The sequence below is a fragment of the Pogona vitticeps genome, chromosome 6 (assembly GCF_051106095.1).
Source record: "Pogona vitticeps strain Pit_001003342236 chromosome 6, PviZW2.1, whole genome shotgun sequence".
Lineage (NCBI taxonomy): Eukaryota > Metazoa > Chordata > Lepidosauria > Squamata > Agamidae > Pogona > Pogona vitticeps.
This window is the reverse complement of record NC_135788.1, coordinates 102,837,721-102,845,473: the sequence shown is the minus strand read 5'-3', so window position 1 is coordinate 102,845,473 and position 7,753 is coordinate 102,837,721.

The window sequence follows — 7,753 nt, the reverse complement described above, 5'->3', positions numbered from 1 at the left end:
ATCACATATTGAAAATTGAACCCAAACATAGGCTAAAGGACTGATGAACTGTGACAAGCAGGAGAGGTGGCAGCCTGTAAATTAACAGTCATCACGGGAGGAGCATATCACTGTGGCACATGGGCAACAGTGTAGCTCTGAGTGGAATTTGGGCAGCTGCGGTCTCAACAAGAATGAATACTTCCTCCTCCAGTGGAAGGTGAACCCTGTTCAAGCTATGGGACCCCAGTGGTAATTTTATAAAAGCAAGCCATTTGTGGAGGAGTGAACTGAAGTCCCATGCACTTAACACAGTTAATCTGGGAAAGAAGAAAAGTCATCATCATAGGCATCCTTCAGTCTCGAGAGACTATGGTATCGTGCTCTGCATGGAGGACTTGGAACAGCGTCTGGCTGAGAAGGCCAATTTGAGAGTGACACTCCCTTCCACACTGAGGACAAATAAAGTCTGTACCCCATCTAGCTCCCTGATTTTGCTGCTTTCGTGACTGCCTCTTTGCCTCAGCCTGCTGGACAAGGGTCTCTTCAAATTGGGAGAGGCCATAATGCACCACATGCCTCCAGGCTGAGCGCTCAGATGTCAGGGTTTCCAATCTGTTGAGATCCATTTCTAAGGCCTTCAGATCCCACTTGCAGATATCCTTGTATCGCAGCTGTGGTCTCCCTCTGGGGCGATTTCCCTGCACTAATTTTCCATACAGGAGATCCTTTGGAATTCGACCATCAGCCATTCTTACAACATGCCCGAGCCAATGTAGACATTGTGTTTCAGTAATGTATACATGCTACAAATTCCAGCTCGATCTAGGACTACTCTATTTTGAACTTTGTCCTGCCAGGTGATACCAAAAATGCGTCGAAGGCAACGCATATTGAACGTGTTCAGCTTTCTCTCCTACCGTGCATGAAAGAAGAAAAGTACCTTTCTAAATATCAGTATTTGGGGGACAGAGGAATACAGTATATATACAAGATCCCTGAAACGTACTCAGTCCACACTTCAGGATTTGATAATCAGTAAACTAGGGAAGCCTAGAGAATATGGTTTGCCTGAAGCCATTAGGCATTCCACCCCACCTCACTCCAAACCCGCAATAACAACATATAAGGAAGCTTCTGCAATTATTACATTTCAGCTCTTCCTTTGGTACGAAGTTACTTCAGCTTTCAAAAGCCCTTGAATTAGGAGGCCCACCATTGGGGAAGTGGTAGTGCTAAATACAGTGGTAGATCAGTCTGTCCACTGAGAGAGAGAGAGACATAGAGCCGTTTCAATGGTGCAGTCCTCAGATGAACCTAGCATGCTAGTTTAGATATATCCACCAGCTAATCAATATTACAAATTGCATCAATTAGAAGTAAAGTCCATGTGCCCCATTCTGTTAACAGTTTCAAGTAGGGTAGGTACAGTAGATATTTCCATTAAAAACTAATAATCATTTTTTAAAAAAATCTCACAAGTTGGAAAAGGATGACATTCACCAGTGGCTCATAATCAAAATGGAAGGAAGGGCTCATCCAATAATAGCTCAGACCACAGCCAGTGTACTTTATTTCCTGTAGCTGTGTTCATTTTTGTTCTAGGTTCTAAAAGAAATTATTGATTAAAAATGGGGGAGGGAGCAGGGAGCTCCTAAGTAATGAATGCATGCAGACTAATCCCAAAAATTATTCATAGAGCATGGACAGAGTTCCTACTCCTGTTCCTCTGAAGATGCCGGCCACAGAGACTGGCGAAATGTCAGGAAGAACAACCTTCAGAACATGGCCAAAGAGCCTGAAAAGCCCACAACAACCATCAGATCCCAGTCGTGAAAGCCTTCAAGAATATATTCCCAAAGTGTTGCTATCAATTGAAAAAAAGTGAAATGTTATCTTGATAAGATAAACTGTTTAAAATATTATTTTTGGAGCTCCTCCTGAAATAGCAGAGAATTTCATTTCTCCATAGAAAAATAAATCAGAAAAGAACATTCCCAGTTTTTTTTCTGTATATTCATAATAGAAAATAATCTCAGGATTTCTTAAAGACACTTGTGAAAAAGGGTTGAAAAGAAAGCAGTGGCTGTTTTGTGTACGGGGAAAATGTAAAATCTAATTGTTATTCAAAATTTTCTCAAGCATCACTTAAGATGTGTCACAAACAGAGATGGACATGAAGCGCATCACCAGACCTCTCACAATTTGTAACACACAGCACCTGTGGTGTCATGTGGGCCCATCTTCCCCTCATGGCCGGCTGGCTCACTTACTGTTTTTCATGCACTGTGGGGACCTCCTTCTCAGGAGGCACCCCAGTCCAGGCAAGTGCTTGGGCTGCCCTTCTCTGCCTCCTCAGGCAGCCAATTACCCATTGACTGCCTCCTCGTCAGAGCGGTTAGCTGCCAGAGGAAGCACAAAAAGGTAGCCTGAGCAACCCAGTGGTGAGTGAAGAATGTTAAGTGGGCCAGTCGGCCAGGGGTAGGAGATGACCCCATGCAGCACACTTCTTATGAAGGGTTATGAAGCCCTTCATGCCTATCTCTAACAGTAGGATATCTCTGAATAGGTAGAGACAGTAGGCCTTTCAGAGGCAGGAAGTTTTCTTGAACCGAAGCTCTAAGAGCCTGGCTCCATAGCCGCTAAATGTGGCCTCACTTTTTGTAAACCACATTGAGCTCAACCCTCTGTTCCTACACACTCATCTTTCTTTGGGATCCATTGCAAGCTGGCCTTAGCCATTTTCTACCCATGACTAGTATCTACTGGACTATCATTCACCCCAGACCAAATGCAGGCCATCACGAGGAGAATGATTGGTGTTGCTACTGAATGCTGCCACAAGAACAACGTTCACAGACTAGCATGAGCTGAAAGCTTTGTGAGTATTATATCCAGAACATTAACTTTTAACTCTTTCTTACTCTAGCAGTTTTTCTCTTCTGCTGAATACCCTGGCCCCATATCAGTTAAGACTGTAAATATAGTGACAACCACTCTGAATGCAAACCTGGAAAAATGAGAGGTACTCTAATTTCAGACTAATAGGCAGAGACCCCAGTAATACCCCCTTGCACAGAAAATGTGGTACAATTATCCTAGCTGGAGAGAGGCAAAATTGACATGACAGTGGTCAGATCGGGCTTTACCCAGGCATGGCCAAAGGAGACCTACTAAGGGGGAAAACTGTGCAACAACAAAATAATGGCTTCAGCTGTATATTGATTATAAACCACGTCAGCACTGTGGCCAAAGTGTGTACTGGATGCTTGAGACTGAGTTTTTCCCAGTTAGAAGAGATACTCGTTCCTGGCTTGGTTGACTTCATCTAAAGATAAGTCATATAAGGTCTTGGCTACATGATTCAATTGGACTTCTGTCTCCATTTCTGGGAGGCACCTTTAATTTTTTACAAAAAAAAAAAATCTTAATATTAAAATGCCTCAGTGCTGCTCTAATAGGCTTTTATTTTTTAAAAAAAAATGCTCCCTCCCACTGAGAGCAGAAGAAGTTTTTAATGTCCTGCTATGATTTAGTGGCTCAGCTTAACAATATTGGAAAATTGAAACTGGATGGAAAATTTAAAGCTGCAAGCTCCACTATGGCTTGATCTCAGTGACCCCACACAAGCTGGAAATCTGTAGGAAAGACTCAGCACACCCAGACTGTCTGTTTCATTCTGTGTTTCATTCTGTGCACACACAAGAATACTCTCTTTTTTTGCTATTGTTACACAAGGATCTACTTCCTGTGACATCACAAAGGGCCTCTCTGTGACTTCTATAAGGGATCTCTCATTATTTGAAGCTTTGGCCTCTGAAACTGGGTAAAAAGGAAAAGTTATGACAGGGCAAATCTATTTCTTATTTTGCTTACCCTCTTTTCTCTGGCCTCTACACCATCAAACAAGTATGGTTTTCTGGGTACCTTGTGTTCTCATTGTCTTGCTGTCTTCTCGATTCTAAGCCTCCTCCCTTCCTGGGGCTTGCTTTTCTCACCCTTAGTTCCTTGAATCCTATTTACCTCTTTTGTAAGGATAAAAACTTGGCAGTATCCTTCCCAGTCTTCCCTACTCCCACAGAGGCTCAGGCAGCCGATCTTTGCCAAAGGACAATGTGCGACAATGTGCTGAAAGACTGCCAGAGAACCTTTTGGCACATTACACTAAGGACCAGTGTTATAAAATCATGGCATCCAAGTCCAAAAACATCTTAGTGTGTCTACTTGCCCACAATCCTTCCTATCCCACTCCCTCGCTGTGTATTTGCCTCAGCTCCATGTCTCCCCTTTGCTACCTATTTATTCATAAACAGGCTGAGTCGACCTTGAGCTGGATATCTGACCCTGCTGAGATTGCATTCAGGTCATGTGCAAAGGATTGAGTGCAGGACTGCAGTTTAACCATTGCAGCAAAAGTCTCACTAATTTATTGAAAAGATGTTTTTAAATATATCCCTGATTTCATGCTTTTTAAAATTTCTCCAAAATATACCACAAACCCAGATCTTGGAGACAAGCTGCATGTTGACTGCAGAAAAACTTGTGAAGTGTGAAATGGACAATTTTGAAGAGAATCTCAAAATGACTAAAAAATTTAAGTTGAGTTGCAAGAGGGTTTTTTAGCTTTTTTTTCCATTTCCACAAAATGTCTCTACATATGCTGTATGAATAAAAATTGTAATCTGTATACCTAAGATTACAAGAATTAGCATAGTTACTTTTATACAAAGAGATGGCAATCAGATGGAGAGTATGAACAAATAAATCTACAATGTGTGTCTTAAGGTTTCAGAACTGATTGGATGGACCAAAGCTGTCCTTGAAGAGCCCTAAGGACTTCAGGTGAGCCAGTGTGGAAATATGCTTTCTGTAAAAATGTTTTAGTGGTTTTAGACTAGCAATGATGAAAAAAGAAACACTAAGTCACTGAAAATTTGGCAATATTTTGCTGAAAATATTTAATTTTCCATATTTTTTTCCAAAAAAAAATACTGACAATTTTAAAAGCTATTATAGCAGTCATTAACTGGCGACAAGATCAATGGGTTTGAACAGAGGTTTCAGATTATATTAATGTGTTATTTCATGGATTATTCTCAAGAAAACCTTTAGTAATGTTCAATGATGAATTTAACTTTGTTCAACGAGTTTTTAAATTTAAATTAGCATATTACTGGTGTGATAATTATAAATAATGTAATTAATTAATTATAACAGATTCCTAATATCAATTAGAGTTAACAATTTGATTTTTTTATTGGAAGTTTGAAAGTCTGGATGTGATCCATAGCCAGCAGTTGTGAAGGATACCACTGCATGGAAGAAAACATTGCTTTTTTCTGTTGTTTATGTTGCACTAATTTCCCCCTCTCCCAAAAAGAGTTATCTGGGACCAATTTAAGTCTGTAAATTATTTTTTCCTCATCTCCACTATAATCCCTTTTGAATTTTGAAAAATTAAGGACGTGGTGGCACTGCGGGATAAACCGCAGAAGCCTGTGCTGCAGGGTCAGAAGACCAAGCAGTCGTAAGATCGAATCCACGCGACAGAGTGAGCTCCCGTCGCTTGTCCCAGCTCCCGCCAACCTAGCGGTTTGAAAGCATGCAAATGCGAGTAGATCAATAGGGACCACCTCGGTGGGAAGGTAACAGCATTCTGTGTCTAAGTCGCACTGGCCACGTGACCATGGAAGATTGTCTTCGGACAAAAACACTGGCTCTATGGCTTGGAAACAGGGATGAACACCGCCCCCTAGAGTCGAACACGACTGGACAAAAAATTGTCAAGGGGAACCTTTACCTTTACCTTTAAGGATTGATTGGTTTCCTTGTACCATTTCTGAGATCTCTTTGTTGAATCTCCTAATATTTCCAGATGTCTGGTTCACAGCTAGAACCAGATATATTAGCACTATAAATACACAAAATATAAGTAATTGACTCCAAAGTCATTCACAAACCATTAAACAATTTCTCTTCTGGGACATAGAGATGTTCGTAGGCTGGAAAATCATGCTAATCATCTCACTTCATGATTCTAAAGTGACTTGAAGGAAGATCACTGCTTATAGAGTGTGTTACATCCAATTTAATTTTACCTTCAAGATTCTTTTGGAGGGGGGGGGAGAGGGTACTCTGCATGATTTCAAAAAAGTTCAGAACTCGCTGGATGAGAGGTGACAATGGAAGAAAATTAATGACCGGAATCCTATTGGTGTTCATATGAGGTTTGCCTAACATGCATGTGGTGAGTTCAATGCCCATTTTTTAATCCACTTTCAAATGACACCAGAGCTCACTGGCTCAGTTGAAAGGTCTGTATCTGTGCTGAGGACATAACATATGTGTAGAAGGGACTGCAGGACATCCACACAGTCTCTTTCATTCTATGCACACACACACACAGGAACAGGTACTGTACTAGTTTTGCTATTGTTACACAAGGATCTGCTTGCTGTGACATCACAAAGGGCCTCCCTGTGACGTCTATAAGGAATCTCCCCTTATTTCAAGCTTATTTCAAACTAAGTGAAATGGAAACTGATGGCTTGGCAAATCGATTTCTTTTCTATCTCACTCTCCTTTTTCTGGCCTCTAAATCATCAAACAAGTATGTTTTTCTGAATATCCTGCTTTCCCAAGGTCTTCCTGTCTTCTCAGTTCTAAGCCAGCTCCCTTCCTGGTGCTTACTTCTCTGACTACTTTTTCCTTAAATCCTATTTCCCTGTTTTTTTTTAAGGATGAAAACTTGGTTGTATCCTTCCCAGCCTTTCCTATTGCCCCAGAAGGCTCATGCAACCAAAATTTACTTAAGTATCATCAAGACTGGCTGAGAATCTTTTGGCACATTACACTAAAGACCAGTATTCTGAGAACATAATTGTGGTTTGTTTATAAAGTGTTGCTTCAAAGGAAAGAAGGGACACCTGACTTGTTTTACACCTTTCATCTTCTGTTTTGGTATCTACAGTATCTTTCTGGAGGTCAGCCTGACAGTGCTAGGGGACGAGAGAGAGGAGCATAACCTGCTGTTATTTCTTGTTGGCACTGATGCTTCTTCTGGTGGTGCCAATCTTATTTCAAGGATCTCTGGTCTTCCACATAGGAGGACCAGCTAAGGATTGATCTCTCTTCTTTCATCTCTTTTGCCCTCAGAAATTCCAAACACCTAACCTTGTTTTTATGTGGAATAGATATTCAGCTGTGCTATGATGATGAAAAAAGTGGCAACTAGATTTATTTAAAGGACCATCACTAGAGACCCAAGAAATCTAAAGCCATAGCATCAAAGCCCTCCAAAAAACTTAGATTTCCTACTTTCCCACTGTCCCTCATTTCCTACACCCCATCTGTATATTTGCCTCAGCTCCATGTCTCACCATAGCTTATATTTATTTTTTTGTAGATAAGCCCCACTGGGAGAATCTTTTTCGGCACGCTTTCTGCCAGTACCTTACACATTGCTGTTATGGTTACCCTTTCCTTTTCTCCTAATTCTTTATCAAAGTTAAGAGTTCCAAACACGGGGAGCCAGTATTGGACAGAAGGGTCAAACAGTATGATATTACTGACAGTACAGCTTGAAGGATCTTCGCTCTGCAGAAGTCAATAAGGATGGGGTGTCCTGGGCCTCCAATCAAAAGAATCCAGTTTTTTATCCTATGGCTAACCATTGTTCTCATTGCAGCGTGCTCACGGACACGAGTCAACATGAAGCTGACATCACAGAAGATCAACTGGCAACTGCAATTGTGTATTTCACCGGTGTGGTAAC